General features: G+C 47.6%; 1 long non-coding RNA gene across 1 annotated transcript; it reads right to left on the bottom strand.

Annotated features, from left to right (window-relative positions):
- Nucleotides 1–738: 738 nt before the first annotated feature.
- LOC140411620 (uncharacterized) lies at nt 739–15,081 on the bottom strand. The gene is made up of 3 exons (XR_011940902.1): nt 14,851–15,081; nt 14,366–14,589; nt 739–2,244 (listed from the first exon to the last, which is right to left on the bottom strand). It is a non-coding gene; the product is annotated as an uncharacterized lncRNA (long non-coding RNA).
- Nucleotides 15,082–19,320: the final 4,239 nt, after the last annotated feature.

Raw genomic sequence — 19,320 nt, 5'->3', positions numbered from 1 at the left:
GGCTTTAATACACTAAACTGCAAGCCTCCTGCCCCTGAACCCGAACTGGGTCCGGAGGCGGAGACTTGCCACATTTATACAGAAGCCCTGAGGGGAGGAGCCACAGGCGGAGCCAGCCTGGACAAGCTCAGGCATGTACAACACAGCACAATGAATATAATACAATGAACACAATAACGTGGTTTACCACACAGCGATTGTGGATTTTCCCCAGGATGCAGGGAGACATTGAATGCACTCATGTCACCATGCGCACTGGTTTGGTTTAGCTCAGTAGGCTAGCAGCTGGTTTGTGATGCAAAACAAGGCCAGCAGCGTGGGTTCAATTCCCGTACCAGCTTACCCGAACAGGCACCGGAATGTGGCGACTAGGAGATTTTCACAGTAACTTCATACCTGTGACAATAAAAGATTGTGATAAAGGCTCCTGTTGGACAGCCCTGCATCTCTATTACCAGGTAGAGCTTCCACTCATTGAACATCAGAAGTGCCCTGAGAGTTGATTCCAGAAGGCGACAGCAGCTGCTCATCCTCCACAACTAGAATCGTTTGGTTCTCCCTACTTTTGGGTGCGGTTCCAGGTGCTGGGTTTACACCCATGATCCCAGTCCCCCTGTCCAGGCGTTGCTCTCTTTGGTGTTGTCTCTTAATTTGGCTCTGTTTAATTAGGTTTGCTCAAGTGTCGCCAGGTATCTTTCGACACCGCCACAAGGTTCAAAGACTCGATACACCAGTTAGTAAGTTCAAAAGCAATGCTCATTTATTTACACACAGTCAAATCTACTCATGCATAAAACTCTACAACCTAAACTATCACTATTACTAAAAGCCTATACTTAGCTTCGGGTGCCCACTCAGTCAGAGGAACGATGGCCGTTGCTCGGTTCTGAGGCTGCTGGGTTGAGCTGTTTACAGGATAGCAACTAGGAGCGTCTATCTCATAGCATGCGTTGACTTGGAACTTACTTGGTCTGGCGTAGCTGCTAGGCTGGTCTCTCTTCGCTGAGAGCCAAGGCCAAAGAAGAAAGATTCTCCCTTGGGGAATACCTTTTATACCTAAAAGGGCTTTGCGTGCTTTTGGGCGCGCCTTGAACATGGCCTCAATTAATTGGGCCTTTCCCAATCATTTTTATCGATCTTCTTCCATAGAGGGGTGAGTTCTCTGGTTGCTGGGCATGTCCAAGGTGGCCGTTGGCTTGCTTTGTTTGAGTCTCCTCTGGCGCCGGGGTGTCTGCCTTGACATTGTTTCCCTTTTGTTCCCGGAGATGGCTCATTAGTATGTAGATGGCTTAGCAGTTTCAGTCCTGTCTGAGAGCCAAGGCTCTAATCAACAGACAGACCTTGCACCTGCTTGTTTCTCAGTATTGTCCAATTTTCCCTGCATTCTTTGCAAGTGTCCATTTTGTAATCTGGACGAGGCCATCCCAGATGGCTCCACTCCCTCCTTGTGATCCTCAACACGAAGCGTGAAGGATCACATTACCATGGCGTCTTCATCCTCTGACCTAACGGGGCACCCATACTTAGGCTCTATACTATCCTATCCTATGTAACCCAATTTTACCTAAACTATTTTAAATACATTCATTATCATAAAACTCTACGGGGCGCCATGACATTATTACATGCATTACAGAAAAATAAAAAAACTGGAACCTCTAACTATTCTCAATAAACAATCCTCATTCAAACAATCCAAAAATAATCTCTACATCTTAACCTGTACAAAATAGCAGCACACAAATTTCTCTGGCCTGGCAGTCAGACACAGAGGTTTACATCTCTTTATTCCACAGAATACATAAAGAAAAATGGATGCACTTTAATCCGTCCCAATGGGTTCGGGGGTCTGGTGATATCCCAAAATGGGGGACCTAAACCTGTATACCGGGGTGCGAGAGCGATATTCTCTCTTTCGCCATTTCCTAACGCTAAACGTTTGCACGACACTGCAAAGTATCGCCAGCACTAAGAGTGCTTCGACTACATATGAGAGTGAGTACCAGGTGATAAATTTATCACACCAGGTCGGGGTATTGCTAGCTGTCGCTGGACTAGTTATCTCGGGGTTCCGTGTATTGCAAGGGTGAGAATCTTTTACGGTTTGTGTGGTAGGGGTCAGGGGGGTAGCGTCCGCGCGCAACTGAAGGGATCCCGCTAAGATCCATGTGAACACGAAGGCGGTCTTCACCTTTGTCGGTCTACTTCTTTGTCTTCCTCTGGGGTTCCTGAGGTTCCGGAGTTCTGTGAACACAAGCATAATTTCTGTTATTATCTTGCTTAAGATCTCGTATGTCTGTCTGTCCTTTACTGCCAATTTCCCTTTATAATTGGTCACCATCTGTGACTCCCTCATTTTTTATTTAAACCAAATATTTGGGACAAGACATCCGAGAAAATTACTGACATACTGCGAGCCGTCTCGCAGCCTGTGTGATTTACCATCCCAGTGTTTGAGGATGTAAATAGCATAGGGAAGCAACCTAAGGGTTGCCAAAACCAAACAAAAGAATTTTGACGTAATGAGCCAAAATGGGGCGCGTATGGGCCTCGGCGGGTAAGAAATGGGTGGAATCCCCGGGTAAGACGGTGATCAATGCCGTTTGTGCTCTACCCGAACATAGCTGACCAGAGGGGGGTCCTCAGGCAGGGCGGGGGCCAGTGCCGTTTCTCCACTGCCTGAGCAACCGGCAAGAACGGGTAAGAACGTGGTCGTCGTGGGGGCTTCCTCTCGAATCAGGAGAGCAACTATGAGTCGTGTTCTGTCAACAAACTAGTTCCTCTGAACTGTTGTCTGGGGACAAACTTGTTCCATTATCAGGCATTGGGCGTCAAAGGAGTGGTGACGTGGGGCCGTTAAAACTTTAGAGTTTACGAACAACACTTAACATTAACACTAATGAACAAACATACAACAAACATGGTGCAGGTTCCATCAGAAAGGACACCGTATCTCTCCAGCGGTTCCTTTTTTTCCCCATCATCTGGACACCTCACTGCTCAATAGCGAACAGGGTCGCAAAGGGATTCGTTTGGTGGGAGTCAGACTCTAAGTCATCATCTTCTCCCGGCTGCCAAACTCTTGACTGTAGTAACCGTGCTAAAGCTGCTTTGGGCGAATTGGGGTCCATCTCATCATTCCGGATGAGCCTGAACGAATTGCCTCGGTGCCAGAGTCGTGTGTCGAGGTTGGAGCTACTGTGCTTCAATCCGTAATCATCGGGCGGTGGGTCTGGGTCAGGGGCTTTGATGTATGTAATCTCGAAGGGGTCAGTGGATCATGCTCGGATTCGCTGGGAGTGGGGCCTGGTACAGGGGTGTAGTCGTAACGTGGTGTGCTGTGGCTATCGTCATCATGATCGCTATCGCTGTCGCTGCTGGTTGAGGGAAGGGAGAGGCGGAGTCGTGCCTCTGGGGGCGGAGTTGAAGTCGTGTCTGAGGACGGGCTGGAGTGGGTGGGGGAGGGTAGGAAAACGTCATCTGTGGGCGGGGCGTGATCGTCTGTTGCTGCGAGCAGGATGTGGTGTGTGTGGTTATTCTGCGAGCCGTAAGCCTTGAGCTGGTTTATATGAAACCACGCAGACTTACCATTGGGATAGGTTATTTTGTATACTGAGGGGTTGGCTTTGTCCGAAATGGAGTACGGTCCGTAGCATTTTGGGGAAAGGAATGAACTGGGGTTGTAAAGGGAAAGCATAACTTGTTGCCCTACTGTAAACTCAGTGGCGTGTACTGTTTTGTCGAAACAAGCCTTGCTCTGTTTCTTCCTGGTTCCAAGTCTCACTGCTGCTGCGAGCTGGGCTGCCTTTATGTTCTGTACTAGTTGTGTAACCGCATTTTCATGTGTGCGGGCTGTAACTGCGGGGCTGGCAGTCCTAGTAAATACTCAGTGCCTTTCATGGGGCGTCCGGTCATGAGGGTGTGGAGGGTGTATCCTGTGGATGGAGATACCGTGTTTCTTAAAAACATAAAAGCAAATGGGAGAACTGAATCCCAGGTGCTGTTATTCTGCTGTACCATCTTCCTGAGGGTGGCTTTTAATGTCCTAGTCATCCGCTCTACAATACCACTTGGCTGGGGGTGGTATGCTATGTGAAACTTTTGTCGAATGCCGAAAATCGTGAAGATGTTTTTCATTACACGTCCTGTAAAATGGGAGCCTTGATCGGACTCTATACTGCGGGGGAGGCCCCATCTTGTAAAGATGTGGTGTGTTTGTATTTTAGCCGTTGTCTTGGCCGTATTAGTTCGCGATGGAAATGCTTCCACCCATTTTGTGAAGGTGTCTATGACCATCAACACATACTTGTAACCATTTCTGAAGGGGGTAGGGGTCCTATATAATTTATCTGGAGGTTTGTCCAGGGTCCATTAACGGGGCGGGTAGGACAATATTGAGCCTTTTTCGCATATCTGTTCTGGGCACAGATTAAGCAATTCTCTATGTAATGCGTTACATCGGTTTTTAAATCAGGCCACCAGCAGAGCGGTCTGAGGTGGGCTAGAGTGGGTTCAATTCCTTGGTGTCCATGATTGTCATGGAACTGACAAATGATCTGGTTCCTGTCCTGGCTGGGAACTATATAAATGCCATCCTTTAAAATCACACAGTGTGTGTGATGCGCTAAGCGTCAAGAACCACAATGACATGTGAGACTTTAACTCAGGCTTTAATATACTACATGGGAGGCTTACCCGACACAGACGACCCCAGACAGAATGGGGCCGGTCCCAGAAGAGGGTTCTTATACTAACTCCCGGGGGAGTGGTTAAGGCGGAGCTCTCCGTGGCCAGGTCGGGTTACCTACCAGTGACCGAACCTCTGCAGAGCTACAGTACAATACAAAGTATTACAGGGCCACGTCACACACAACTATTATATACTATGTACAATGGTAGGGAAGTACAGTGGTGTATCACCACAGTGTGGTGATTGCATTCTTGTATTTATCATACGGGGCTGGGAAGGTACCCTTTAAAACTTCCCTGAGTTTCTCGTCCTCGTTCTGTGCCTTCGCTAAATCATGAATATTGGTCTGTGTCTGTGAGACCTGAACTGCGTGTACTGGGGTGCTTTCGGGGGGGGGGTTCCAAAAATAACCATGCCTGGAGGCTGCCTTCGCTAGGCCGTCTGCTTTAACATTACCAGGGGGGGAAGAACGGTGATGGCTGCGAACTTTAATTATTCCGTATTTCCTATCCTTCGTTGTCTCTAAGACATGATGGAGTAATGGGACTGAGGGTAGGGGTTTACCATCTGCGGAAACAAATCCTCTTGTTTCCCAGAGTGGTAGGAACTCTGTCAAACTATTACAGACATACAAGCTGTCCGAATCGATGTCTGCTGGGGTCGGGAACGAGTCGGGGTGGTCTACAATGTATGCAATCGCTGCCAGCTCTGCTGCCTGCGAGCCTAAGTGTCCTGGCAACTTTAATGCAATCTCATCTAGGGCGCATCCCTGCACGTCCTCTACGTAAATACCGCAACCGGTAATTCTCTCTCCATTTAACACTATGGAGGAGCCATCCATATAAATCTTCAACGGTGCGCACGTGTCTGTGGGCTGGGTTCTCTGGGGCATACTACCTGTTTTCCTGGGAGGTGTTTCCGGAATAAATGGGCCTGTGTTCTGTTTCGTGGTGATGATCTCACATTCATGAGGGGTGCCTGCATACTGCAAATTATCGGCAAGGAAGGTGTGGGTCTTGGTTCTTTTTATTGTGATGTCCCGTCCCTGTAAAAGAAGGGTCCAATGGGCTGCGCGGATTTGGCTGACTGTGTCATCCTTAAGTCGGCCGTCTAACAATAGCTGTGTTGGGGTGTGTTCTGTGAGGATGGTGATGGGGTTGAGTCCTGTAATGAAAAATGAAATGAAAATCGCTTATTGTCACAAGTCGGCTTCAAATGAAGTTACTGTGAAAAGCCCCTAGTCGCCACATTCTGGCGCCTGTTCGGGGAGGCTGGTACGGGAATTGACCCCGTGCTGCTGGCCTTGGTCTGCTTTACAAGCCAGCTATTTAGCCCACTGTGCTAAACCAGCCCCTTCGCCCAATGTAGGCGAAGTATTGTACTGCCCAAAAAACTGCGAGAAGGTGCCTTTCACAGGCAGAAAATCCTTGCTCTACGGGGTCTAACACACGTGAGGCGTATGCTACGGGGCATAACTGGTCATGGCGTTCCTGGAGGAGCACGGCCGAAAGGGTTCGGTCGGTGCTTGCAAAGTCGATAGCGTACGGGGAATGTGGATCTGGGACCTGTAGTGCGGGGGCTGTGCTGAGTGCTCTTTTTAAAGCATCCATGGCATCTGTATGCTGTGGAAGCCATTCCCAAGGTGCCTGCTTCTTGAGAAGTTCGGAAAGGGGCGCTGCTTTAGTGGTGAAACCGTCAATATGGTTTTGGCAGTAGCCAACCAGTCCTAACAATGACCGGAGGGCTGAGACATTGTGGGGAAGGGGCAATTTGACGATCGAGTCAATTCTTTTTTGCTCGATCTCGCATTTACCATGAGTGATCACTGTACCTAAGTAAATCACTTTTTCTTTCAAAATCTGGGCCTTCTTGGGGTTGACTTTACAACCAATTTCTTTGAGGAGTGCTAGGAGTCTGGCGAGAAGCGAAATGTGCTCTCCCTTTGTGTCTGTCTGTGCAGGAAAGATAAATGAGGTGTTTAAGACCTTTTATGAAGAACTGTATAGGTCTCAGCCCCCAGAGGGAAAGGAGGGGATGCGGCAGTTCCTGGACCAGTTGAGGTTCCCGAAAGTGGAGGAGCAGGCGGTGGCAGGCCTGGGGGCGCCGATTGAGGTGGACGAGGTTATTAAGGGACTGGGAAGCAAGCAAGCAGGGAAGGCCCCGGGGCCAGACGGGTTCCCGGTGGAATTCTACAGAAAATATGTGGACTTGTTGGCCCCGTTGTTGGCGAGGACGTTCAATGAGGCCAGGGAAGGGGGGACACTACCCCCGACAATGTCGGAGGCGACGATATCGCTAATTTTGAAGAGGGACAAAGATCCGATGCAGTGTGGGTCCTATAGACCTATTTCACTATTGAACGTGGACGCCAAACTGCTAGCAAAGGTGCTGGCATCGAAGATAGAGGACTGTGTCCCAGGGGTGGTGCACGAAGACCAGACAGGGTTCGTAAAAGGGAGACAATTGAATGTTAACGTGCGACGGCTATTAGGGGTGATAATGATGCCCTCAGTGGAGGGGGAGGCAGAGATAGTGGCGGCAATGGACGCAGAGAAGGCATTTGATAGGGTGGAGTGGGAGTATTTATGGGAAGTGTTAAGGAGGTTTGGGTTTGGGAACGGATTTATTCGCTGGGTTAGACTACTTTATGGGGCACCAACGGCAAGCGGAGTGACAGGTCGACATAGATCGGAGTATTTCCGATTATATAGGGGAACAAGACAGGGATGCCCGCTGTCTCCATTGTTGTTTGCGCTGGCAATTGAACCTCTGGCCATGGCGCTGAGAGACTCCAGGAAATGGAGAGGGGTGACTAGAGGGGGAGAAGAACACCGAGTCTCGTTATACGCGGATGACCTATTGCTATACGTGTCGGACCCAGCGGGGGGGATGATAGAGGTTAAGCTAATCTTGAGGCGGTTCGGGGAATTTTCGGGGTATAGGTTAAACATGGGGAAGAGTGAATTATATGTGATACATCCAGGGGACCAGAGTAGAGAGATAGAAGGCTTACCGCTAAGGAAAGTGGAAAGAAACTTCCGATACTTGGGGATTCAGATCGCTAGGAGCTGGGGAACCTTGCACAGACTTAATCTGACACGGCTGGTAGAACAAATGGAGGAGGACTTTAGGAGGTGGGACATGCAGCCTTTATCGCTGGTGGGCAGGGTGCAGGCAATTAAGATGATGGTCCTCCCGAGGTTCTTATTTGTATTTCAATGTCTCCCTATTTTAATCACCAGGACCTTTTTTAATAAAATAGATAGGAGCATTACGAGCTTTGTGTGGGCAGGGAAAGTTCCGAGAGTAAGGAGGGGGTTCCTGCAGCGCAGTAGGGACAGAGGAGGACTGGCACTACCGAACTTGGGAGATTATTATTGGGCCGCCAATGTGGCAATGATACGTAGATGGATGATGGAGGGTGAGGGAGCGGCGTGGAAAAGGCTGGAGAGAAGGTCCTGTAAAGGGACGAGTCTAGAGGCGCTGGTGACGGCGCCGCTACCGTTCTCACCAAAAAAGTACACCACGAACCCGGTGGTGGCGGCAACACTGAACATATGGGGACAGTGGAGGCGACAGAGAGGGGTGCGGGGTGCCCTGGTGGGGTCCCCTATCAGGAACAACCATAGGTTCGCCCCAGGAAGAATGGATGGAGGATTTCAGAGCTGGTACCAGTTGGGAATTAGGAAGGTGGGAGATTTATTCATAGATGGGACTTTTGCGAGCTTGGGAGCACTGGAGGAAAAGTATAAGTTACCCCGGGGGAATTTCTTGAGATATATGCAGGTGAGGGCGTTTACTAGACAACAGGTGAGGGAATTTCCGCGGCTCCCGACACAGGGGGATACAGGACAGGGTGCTTTCAGGGGTGTGGGTCGGAGAGGGTAAGGTGTCAGAGATTTATAGAGAGATGAGGGAAGAGGGGGAGGAGTCGGTGGGCGAACTAAAAAGAAAGTGGGAAGAAGAATTAGGGGAGGAGATAGAGGAGGGTATGTGGGCTGATGCCCTAAGCAGGGTAAATTCCTCTTCCTCATGCGCCAGGCTTAGCCTGATTCAATTTAAGGTGCTACATAGAGCACACATAACGGGGGCAAGATTGAGCAGGTTCTTTGGAGTGGAGGACAAATGTGGGAGGTGTGGTGGGAGCCCGGCAAACCACGCACATATGTTTTGGGCGTGCCCGGCACTGGAAGGGAGTGACGAGAGTGATTTCGCAGGTGGTGAAGGCCCGGGTCAAACCAGGCTGGGGGTTAGGTCTATTTGGAGTTGCGGAAGAGCCGGGAGTGCAGGAGGCGAAAGAGGCCGATGTCGTGGCCTTTGCGTCCCTCGTAGCCCGGCGCAGGATCCTACTCATGTGGAAGGAGGCGAAACCCCCCGGACTGGAGGCCTGGGTAAACGATATGGCGGGGTTTATTAAACTGGAGCAGATAAAGTTTGCCCTGAGAGGATCGGCTCAAGGGTTCACCAGGCGGTGGCAGCCATTTCTCGACTACCTAGGGGAACGTTAGAGGGAAGACGGATGACCAGCAGCAGCAACCCAGGGGGGAGGGGGGGGGGGAGGCAGTTGCGTATAGGGCAATAGAGTACGAGGTTTTGTTACTTGTATATTATTACTACTATTATTACTATTGTTAAAAAGTTAAAAAATTTCTGTTTTGTTACTGTTATCGTTTCGCTTGTTTTGTAAGCGGGAAAAATGTTGCTCAGGGAAAATTTTTTTCAATAAAATATATTTTTTTAAAAAAGTGTCTGTAACAAGTCGTCTACATACTGGACCAGACAATTGGGGCGGGAAAATTTTGCTAAACCATTTGCCAGCTGTCGGTGGAAAATGGAGTGGGAGTTGTGGAAGCCTTGTGGAAGGCACGTCCACGTGTACTGCTGCCCTTGGAATGTAAAGGTGAATTTGTACTGGCACACTTTAGCCAATGGAATGGACCAAAAGCTGTTACTAATATCCAAAACTGAAATTTTCTTTGACTTGAGTCCCTGTTTGAGCATGGTCTCGGGACTCATGGCTACGGTGGGGGCTGCTGCTGGGGTTACTTTGTTCAGTTCCCGGTAATCAATGGTCAGTCGCCATGATCCATCCGGTTTCCTGACGGGCCAAATTGGTGCGTTGTTTGTGGAGGCTACTGAACGGAGTACGCCTTGATCAAGCAAACTCTCTATTACTTTGGAGATTTCTCCCTCTGCTTCCTGGGGAAATCCGTACTGCTTCTGGGGTTTAGGGTCGGGACCTGTAATGTTCACAAAGCCAGCCAAACTGCCACAGTCGTGCTTGTGCTGTGCAAATGCTGCTTTATGTTCCTGCAGGACTGTCCTAACCTGTTTGTCTGCACTAATGGCTCGAGGGTCGAACCAGAAGTCTCCTACTGAGCTAATCCTGTTTACGTACTCTCCTACTGTGAGCGTGGCGGAGGCTCGTGCTGCCTTTCCCATTTTCCAAACACACTTGTTCACTGGGTCAAAAGAAAGGTTATGGGACTCATGAAATCGATCCCAAGGATATGTTCTGCTGTCTGGGGCAGATCAACCAAAACTATGGGGTACTTAGTTGTGATGTTTCCTATTTGTATTGCTACAGGGGTTGTGATGTGTCCCTGTTGTAAATGGCTTGTAAAGCCATTGAGTGTGATGGTGTCTGTTGTGGGCCACGTGTCTCGCTGAAACATCGTGGAGGAATTGAGTGTGGTGCGGGGCCCTCCTGTGTCCCAAAGAAATTCTGCGGGTTGTCCCCGAACTTTGCCTGCTACTACCGGCCTACCGGACTTGTCCCAAAGGGTGTCGCAGACCCAAGTTGGGGAGCCCTAACACCGTCAGTCGGTGCCGTTCATGTCTGCATTCTCTGAACGCGCATTAACGCTATGGATCGGCTTTGCCCTATTCCTGTTTAGGGTGCCTGTCTGTTGGTTTCTCTGCTGCTTTTGGGGCGCGTTGCACTCTCGTGCAAAGTGTCCTAGCTGTCCACAGTTGTAACATTCCTGAGCTTTGGGCTGGGGTGGGCTGGTCCTGCCCTCATTTACCCATGCGGGGTTCTGGTGTGCTTTAACTGGGTTCATCTCTGCCTGCTCTTCACCGGGCGTAATGTGGTTTTGCCTGCAATTGATTGCTCCCAAGCGCGGGACAATCTCTTCAAAACCCATTTTTCATTGTCGGCCTCGTCTGAGGGTTCATAATTTGTGCAAGCTTTTTGTCCTGCTTCTGTGGCGTGGGAGACTAGAATTCGGGTCTATTTGGCCATATTATCTGGGGACAAATGGGCGTGGGCTAACTCTCCAAAAACTGCAGTGAAGTGAATCCACAAGCGTCCAGCAAACGCTGTGGGGTGCTCTGTCTTCTTTTGCCTACATTTATTTAGGCCTTCTATGGGGTCTCCTCTATTAAAGCCGATCGCATCAAGGATCGCTGTGTGCATCTCTTGGAGTGTGCCTCCTCCTACATTCTGTGGGTCGGGAAGGGCTGCCACGACTGAAGGGTCGAGGCTTAAAACTGTGAGCTTCACTTGCTCCTTTTCGTCCAGGCCGTACATTTGACTTTAGCGAAAAATTGGTGGGGGTCTGATGAAATGAAAAAAATGGGAAGGAACCGTGTAATTTTTCCACATGCGTCTTGTAATTGGGTCACGGTTAACGGGGTTGTGTAAAGGAAATCTGCTTCTCCTTTTGCTGCGGCCCTGCGGTGCGTGGTTACAGGGTTCATGGGGTGTGTTCTGCCTGTTCGGTTGGGGGTTGGGGCGTTTTCCTTTTCTGGGGTTTTTCCTGCGTACATGTCCCATGTACGTATCTATGGGCAGTCTTGTTCAATTCCTGCCAGTCGGGGCTGTTTTCTTGATCTAATTGTGGTCCAAATGTGTTTTGAAACCCATTTTGAACGGACAGCAGAGATTGCAATTCTGCAATTTGCTTCCGGCATTTTGCGTGGTCTACGGAGCTCTGCCTTTGTTCCGGTGTGGAACTATGGAGTGCTCGGAGGGCTGCTTTTAAATCATTGCACTGTTTCTGCATTTCTCGACTTGCTGTTCTGTCTCTTGTCTTACCAAGACCGCTCGTTGCGTGTCCTGGTAGGCCTTATCGTATTGTGTCTGAAAGATGTTCTAATGCGTGAGACAAGACTGATGTGCCCTCTTAGCATCATTCACCTCTCTGTCCCTTGCTGTTAACTGCTCTTTTAAACCTCTATGCTCCTTCTCTACCTCGCTCACGTCTACCTCACTACTTCTGTCTCTCTCCTCTATCTCTCTACGGAGCGTCCTAACGACCTCCTCTGTGCCTCGTAATTGTGCCAAACAGGACACGATTGCCATCAGCTTGCGAGCTTTCCCTAAGCTCTTCTTGTGGATCTCTGACAGGTTCTCCCACCAAGTTCATAATGTTGAAGTGCAAAGGGACTTGGGAGCCCTAGTCCAGGATTCTCTAAAGGTAAACTTGCAGGTTGAGTCCGTAATTAAGAAAGCAAATGCAATGTTGTCATTTATCTCAAGAGGCTTGAAATATAAAAGCAGGGATGTACTTCTGAAGCTTTATAAAGCATTAGTTAGGCCCTATTTAGAATATTGTGAGCAATTTTGGGCCCCACACCTCAGGAAGGACATACTGGCACTGGAGCGGGTCCAGCGGAGATTCACACGGATGATCCCAGGAATGGTAGGCCTAACATACGATGAACGTCTGAGGATCCTGGGATTATATTCATTGGAGTTTAGGAGGTTGAGGGGAGATCTAATAGAAACTTACAAGATAATGAATGGCTTAGATAGGGTGGATGTAGGGAAGTTGTTTCCATTAGCAGGGGAGACTAGGACCCGGGGGCACAGCCTTAGAATAAAAGGGAGTCACTTTAGAACAGAGATGAGGAGAAATTTCTTCAGCCAGAGAGTGGTGGGTCTGTGGAATTTATTGCCACAGAAGGCGGTGGAGGCCGGGACGTTGAGTGTCTTTAAGACAGAAGTTGATAAATTCTTGATTTCTCAAGGAATTAAGGGCTATGGAGAGAGAGCGGGTAAATGGAGTTGAAATCAGCCATGATTGAATGGTGGAGTGGACTCGATGGGCCGAATGGTCTTACTTCCGCTCCTATGTCTTATGGTCTTATGGTCTGTCCTATACTCGCGGGTCCTATTTCCTCATTATCGCAGAATTCACTCCAAAGGGGCCATCCTTTCCCTTTGAGATATTTCCTGATCTTATCTTCCCAAACGGGACACTGTCCTACTCTACTGGTCGCTGTGACCTCGAATTCCTGGGGGTTCATAAGGTGTTCCATTGCCTTCATTGCCATTTTCTCTACTTAGGTTCTCTACTGAATTTGGAACAGGGGGTGACAAAGTGGTGATGTAAACACTGGTATGGCTTACGCTAATTTCCGGCCTAGAAAACTCCCGACAGTTTTACGCAACAGATTCTCTCAGGTTTACCTTATATCCCTGTTAGTACTCATGCATTAACACACTTCCGAATCTCAGAGGCTTGATCAGTACTGTTCTTATGCTTGTGGCTTTTCTGTTTCCAATTGGATTCTCAATTCAAATTTGGGTTCTCTCGGTGTGGTTAGGCCACTTCTAAGTTGAATCCCGTCAGATGTCACCAGTAAATGTTGCTCTCTTTGGTGTTGTCTCTTAATTTGGCTCTGTTTAATTAGGTTTGCTCAAGAGTCGCCAGGTATCTTTTGACACCGCCACAAGGTTCAAAACCGAATACTGATCAAAGACTCGAATCACCAGTTAGTAAGTTCAAAAGCAATGCTCATTTATTTACACACAGTCAAATCTACTCATGCATAAAACTCTACAACCTAAACTATCACTATTACTAAAAGCCTATACTTAGCTTTGGGTGCCCACTCAGTCAGAGGAACAATGGCCGTTGCTCGGTTCTGAGGCTGCTGGGTTGAGCTGTTTACAGGATAGCAACTAGGAGCATCTATCTCGTAGCATGTGTTAACTTGGAACTTACTTAGTCTGGCATAGCTGCTAGGCTGGTCTCTCTTCGCTGAGAGCCAAGGCCAAAGAAGAAAGATTCTCCCTTGGGGAATACCTTTTATACCTAAAAGGGCTTTGCGCGCTTTTGGGCGGGTCTTGAACTTGGCCTCAATTAATTGGGCTTTTCCCAATCATTTTTATAGATCTTCCTCCAATAGAGGGGTGGGTTCCCTGGTTGCTGGGCATGTCCTAGGTGGCCGTTGATTTGCTTTGTTTGCGTCTCCTCTGGTGCCGGGGTGTCTGCTTTGACATTGTTTATCTAAATGTTTCCCTTTTGTCCCCGGAGATGGCTCATTAGTATGTAGATGGCTTAGCAGTTTCTGTCCTGTCTGAGAGCTATGGCTCTAATCAACAGACAGACCTTGCACCTGCTTGTTTCTCAGTATTGTCCAATTTTCCCTGCATTCTTTGCAAGTGTCCATTTTGTAATCGGGACGTGGCCACCCTATGGCCTATCCTATCGGGACGATGGGTACAATGGTCCCCTGGACTCACAGCCAGGGTGATGGTGTGAAGGTCAGAGCGCATACCAATGACTGCAACTATTTTTATTGTACCAATTAAATTAAATTAAACAAACTGAAAGACAAATTAAAAGGGGCAGCCCCGTAAAGGGATACTGCCTTGAACAAAACACGAATGAGACTTAAAACATGAAACTGAAATGTGATTAAAAGGGTAAATAAAGCACTCACCGAGCATGGAAGGCCTCGATAATGCCAGTGGACATCGCATGCTCCCTCTCCAGGGCCACCGGGCCGCAATGCGGAGGTCAGGTTGGCAACCCCCTCGGTCGCCCGCTGTCTGGCTCTGTTTATGGCAAGGATTGCCAGGCCCAGGAGCAGGTTCACAAGGAGGTCCTCCTTCCCCTTCCCTCTCCACACCGGGTGCCTGTAGATCAGGAGCTTGGCAAACAAAACTGTAACAAAAAGTTTTTCAAAAACTTAAAAAGGAGTTCAGCCTAAAACAACTTGCAAAAACATGGTCCACGGACTCCACAAGGCCGCAAAAAAGCAGACCTCTTGAGAGTTTGTGAACCAAATGACTGCATCTGTAATATATTCAGTTTTCCCTCCACTTTGTCTATGGAAGAAACTCGGTACTCCAAAGAGTGGGTGGTCGCATTGCACTGGGCCTGGATGGACATCGCTATAGTCCAGGCCAAACCTTCCTGGTATACCTGCCAAATCTTCACGGGCTGCTCCACCACGCTATCCACGAACTGCACATGCGGCTGTGCAGTGCCCTCACCAGACTGTTGACACCCTGTTCCGAGGGGCAAATTGTTACTTGAAGTGCCAGTATCTGCAATGGTGCTTCGGACAGAAAGACAATGTGACGCTGCATCCTCCCAGGATATTCCCCCTCCTCAGGGGAGAGGGACGGCCTTGCATCCAGAGGAGGGAACTGCGGAAGACGCTTACCTGTAACAGAGAGGACAACAATTCTAAGGAGGTTAGTGGTCATCACAGACCTTCCCCCCTCTGCACAAAGTTACTAGGTTCTGCAAGATTACACCTGCCCAACATGAAAGATAAGACTATGCACACACAATACACACTTGCACAAAAGTCTGAATCTCCCAATTATGAAGATCCGTAGGCTTTTAGTCTCGGAACAATATCAGTGAGTTTCTTTGCATCATGCCTAACCTCCCTTTTTTTATCGGTTTAGGCCAGTTGCCATCTTAGCAGACCCAGGCTTTCTTCCAAACTTACCTGGGCCAATGGTCTGTGTCACAACAGTGAGCATCAAATGGACTCAAATGGAGTCAGGACCATACAAGGTTCAGCCCCTACCAGTCTGGCCTCGCTCTCAGACATTGTGGGCTGGCTTCTCCTGAAAAGATGTGTAAGATTTGTCATGTGAGAGTACCCTTTAAGAAATGAGTGTTTAAGAAATGTACCTTTAAGAAATGGAGCTGCTCATGTTACTGGAGTGATGTGAGAGTGTGGGTGGAGCTGAGCTCCCCTTCTACTTTTTAGTTTTAGTTTGAGAAAGAGCTTGGGTGTGTCTGTGTTTTTCAGTGAGCTGAATCTGAAGTTAAAAGTGAGCTGCACTGCTGTTGATCTCTTCCATCCAAAGACTATCTATGGATCATTTGGTGAATTCAGAAGTATAAATGTTTTCAGTCTTGAATGTAAACCCTGATGTGCTCCTGTTTGGAGGTTTGTTAAGTCTTTTGGATGTTAAAAGAACAGCATACAGATTACTTAGTGTTGTATTCTTTGGGGGGGTGTATTTGATTTACTGGTTGCTAAGATGTTCACTGTTTGTTTTAAAAAGGTTAACTTGAGTTCATAGAATAAACATTGTTTAGTTTAAAAAAATACTCGTCCATTTCTGCTGTACCATACCTGTAGAGTGAGCCGTGTGCTCCCCATACCACAATCTATTAAAAGTTGTGGGTCAGGTGAACTCCTTGATACACTTTGGGATTCTCTAAACTCTGACCCATAACAGATTGCACTCGCTAGCACTGTCGGTTTATTTGATGGTATGCCATTGATGCGTTACTAGCAAAGTGCCTAGCAGCCTAGATGCTACACACATCCCACATCTGCTCAGTCTACTATCTCTCCACTCCCCTCCCCACCCCACACCCCTCCCCCAACCCTCCAACTGGGCCTAAGCTACAAGCGTGAGCTGAAGTTGGAGCTGACAGTAAAGTCTTTGTTGCATTATGCTGCCTTGGATCTCTAGCCAACGTTATGCTCCTCCTACATTCTCAACGGCATCTTGTAGCATGCTGATACAAGATGACACAGATAGATGGATGACTTACTCACTCTGGCCACCCTCATGAGGTGAGGCTGGTTTAGCACAGTGAGCTAAATAGCTGGCTTGTACAGCAGACTAAGGCCAGCAGCATGGGTTCAATTCCAGTACCAGCCTCCCCGAACAGGCGCCGGAATTTGTACTGTGATGAATCACAGTAACTTCATTTAAAGCCTATTTGTGACAATAAGCGATTTTCATTTCAATTTCATTGATCTTCTACTGGCGTTGAGGCCCTTGCCAGACCCTTGCTGTCGACCCCCACAGACACACCCAGGCCGCACGTGTTTTAGTTGGATTTCCCCCCTTCCCACCGGATGGCATGAACTGCTCACATCAGTTCAACACTGCACAGGGGAAGGCTCTCAAGGTGTCATCATTCAATCGAGGGGCTGGTTTGACCTTTCTCCCGTCTCCCCGCTCTTTCAATGGTTTTGACATCTCTGGAGGGAAACATGCAACAACTGGACAATTCTTCGGTGCAAAGATGTGGAAAATTTGTTCAGGTTTAAAGAAAGCCTCTCCTGCTTAGTGGCAAAGTTTGGGTACATCAGATCTCAGCAAAGTGCACTCTCACCTTATAAGCTTTAAAATGGCGAACCCCAACATTTGCTGGGTCCCCTAGCACTGTCCTGTGCTGGACCAGTCCAAGAAATCTAAATGCCATTAGGGCCGACTGAGCTGAATTTCCACATATTAGGAATGTGGATTTGTAACATTCCAATGTTGCATCTTTTATCAACTAACAATCACCATTTTAACTATTGAAGTTTCCTTTAACTGTACTTTCATAACTTTTGATAATACAAACAAACTTCAACCACACTTTAATTTCCCAACACTTACATGTTACAGTCGAGGGATCGTTTTCCTTTGAGTAGAGCATGTTCAGGGGGTATTTGATAAATGTTCAAACTTATGAGGGGTTTCCATTGAGTAGATTGGGGAGAAATTGATTCAGGTAATTTTGCTTTTGGTGGTGCCACACAGACTTAGGCTGATTTCCAGTGGGGGAAGACAGCATGTGGGACACTGCCTGCGTAGTGGGATTCCTCATTGGGGAACACCTTGCGGGTTGCACAGGTAGTGGGCCACAGTGCTGTCTGCGCCCCCCCCCCCCCCCCCCCCCCGGGAATTGTCGTATGTCTGTGGGATGCTGCGAGAAGCAACAAATTCCTCCTCCACTATTTCCACTAGCAGGAGGTTCAGGTAGTTAGCACAAAAACCAGAGGGGAGATGAGGAGAGATTTGTTAATGCAGCCGGTTATTCTGATCCGGAATGTGCTGGTTGAGCGAGCGATCAAAGCAGATTCAATAGTAACTTTCAAAAGGGAATTGAATAAATATTTGAAGGAAATAAATTTCCACGTCTATGGAGAATGAGCAGGGGAGTGGAAGTAATTGGATAGCACATTCAAAAAGCAGCCTCCTCTGTGCTGTCTGATTCTATGATTCAATATCATATTCCTTTATAATATACACTCACAGCAATTCTTATCTACACCTGCTGATTAATGTCAATATGTCAGAGGTTATTTAAAAAAATATATCTGATGAATACATCTACCATGCGATGGACATCATCTTGTAGTTGTTGTTGTGGCGATATTGCTGGACCAGTAATCCAGAAAATAAGATTGAGATGTTACCACGCTTGTTTGGGAATTTGAATGCCGTTTTTAAGAAGTACATGGAAACGTCAAAGCCAATAAAAGTGACAAGGGAGCTGTTCACTCGTGCCCCCGGTAGAGAAGGAAACCCAATGTCCTCAGTCATTTGGGACTTGCACATCAACTCCAGTCCAACGTAGCACGATTAACTGCCCTCTGATGTAACTGTGCAAGCCACTCACTTGTTTTAGAAATCAACACCAGCGGTTCAAGAAAGTGACTTACCGCCACCTTACCAGGGCAACTTGGGATGGCTAATGAAGTTGACCTCACCAGCAACTCCCATATCCTGAGAATGAATCAAATGTATAGATCACACACTAATTGCGATGAACATAGCATTTGTTATGTGTTATATTTTATATTTGTGGCTCTCGTGTTATTAAAAACCTGGGTATATAAGCTATATATTTGTTGCAGTAATATTATTTAAGGACCTTGGTTAAGGTATCCAGATTGTGAGTCTGCTAAAGCTGTAATTAAGGAGTTACAAAAGGTGAGGTCACGATTGATTCTAACCATTTACTTATTTACGTACTGAGGGCTAATGGGATATTGTTATGATTGCTGGGGATTCCCTGGTGAGTAGATAATTTATGAGGGGTTGTATTTAGTCCTAGCTAAGCAGGTCATGTGACACCTTACTGGGGTACTGGTGATGTTATTAATAGGAGGAGCCAGGTCTGTCTGTAGTTTTACAGTCTGCCATAGGATTTGAGTCTGACAAGACAGAAGAATTTTAATTTGAAAAGCAGTTTTCCAAATGCTGCGAGGTTGAGCAGAAGTGTATTGGTTCTGCTTCTGAAATGGTCTCTCTCTCCCAAAGTCTCTACACAACTAAGCAAGTAATCTCTTTGTTGACTTTATTTATAAGTAGCATTTGAACTGTACTGGGTTGCTTTATTGGAGTTGGGAGCAGGTACAGATAGTAAGTTTAAGTTTCCCTTGTGTTTAAGAACTATTTAACTGATCATTGTAAAGCGATTCTCTGCGGTGTTAATGTGGTGAATTCTGCATTTAAATTAAAGTTTGTTTTAACATAAAAGATACCTATTGGTCAGAGTCATCATGCCTGGGGTGAAGTATCCCTTTCTCAATGTATCTCAATGTAGGCCCAGTATCCTAACAAATGTTGGTTTCTGGCCAGTGGTCCAGTCACTAATAGTAGTTAAGTTTTTCCTCATGGTTGTGACAAAACGGCT

This window comes from Scyliorhinus torazame, chromosome 4, assembly GCF_047496885.1.
Source record: "Scyliorhinus torazame isolate Kashiwa2021f chromosome 4, sScyTor2.1, whole genome shotgun sequence".
Classification (NCBI taxonomy): domain Eukaryota; kingdom Metazoa; phylum Chordata; class Chondrichthyes; order Carcharhiniformes; family Scyliorhinidae; genus Scyliorhinus; species Scyliorhinus torazame.
The sequence above is the reverse complement of the archived record's forward strand: the minus strand, read 5'-3'. Positions and strand labels throughout refer to the sequence as shown.